Source organism: Orycteropus afer, unplaced genomic scaffold, assembly GCF_000298275.1.
Source record: "Orycteropus afer afer isolate SDZICR_OR568_19922 unplaced genomic scaffold, OryAfe1.0 scaffold00250, whole genome shotgun sequence".
Lineage (NCBI taxonomy): Eukaryota > Metazoa > Chordata > Mammalia > Tubulidentata > Orycteropodidae > Orycteropus > Orycteropus afer.
The window spans coordinates 2844614-2845760 of NW_006921837.1; positions in this window are offsets into that span (position 1 = coordinate 2844614).

Here is a 1147-nt window from a genome sequence, read left to right on the forward strand (position 1 = left end):
TGTCTTCTCATTTAAAAATAAACCTTATCATACATACCTGAACATTTGCTAAACCAAGTTACTTACCCATTTTTTAGTAAAACATTTTTTTCTAATTAGAAAAGCAATACATGCTGTTATAGAGAAAGTATAATAATAATAAAAAAATAAGTTGTACATCATCTCTCACCCAGACAATTATATTTTGAGTACTTTAAAAAAAGAAACTGGATGAACTCTTTTTAAAAATAAAATAAAATTTTTATTTTGGTATACTCTCAGATTTATAGAAAATTTCTGAAGAGTACAGAGAGTTTCCATATATCTTTCACCCAGGTTTCCCTAATGTTAACATTTTACATGATTATGGTATGCTAGTCAAAACTAAGAAATAAACATTAATTGATTCAATACTTGAACTAAGCTACAGAGGCTATTTGGATTTAACCAGCTTATCTACTAATGTCTTTTATCTGGTCCAGGGACTAGCATTGGATGGACTTAGTACTCAGTTTTTTTATAAATCTCCATTTTCCCCAAAGTACTTGGCTGCTAACTAAAAAGTTGGAAGTCCAGGTCCACCCAGAGGCACCTCAGAAGAAAGGTCTAACAATCTACTTCTGCAAATAATAATATTTAAAAAATCAGCTATTGGAAACCCTGTGGAGCACAGTTCTAATCTGACACTCATGGGGGCATCATGTTGGAATTGACTTGATGGCAATTGGTGGTGGTGGTGGTATTCACCTCAAGTACACTGTGCAAAATACAAATTAGAAAATACTGTGTTTATATTACTTAAAAATTTTTGAGCTGCAGAAGAAAGTATAGAAAAACTGCAATCTTTGTGTCAGAAATGTAGCACCGTAGGAAGTTTATTTTTAGTTGTCTTTGTTCAGAACCCTGTAGAATAGACCCTACCAAGTATCAGGAGTGAGGTTGTAGAGGATGGTTAAGATAAAGCAGTGATATTCTGCTTGACAGGAGTGCAGGATACCAGGACTCCAAGTATATGGCCCAGAGAGGTCATTTATAGTTTTCTCTTTTAAGGAAGGGTAAGGAGCATAAATGGGGATAAATACCATAGAGACTTGATGGCAAATAACAACAACAACAAATGGGCACCAGGGGTCCAGGATAACCTGCTGTAACCCTTCTTTCCCTCCCT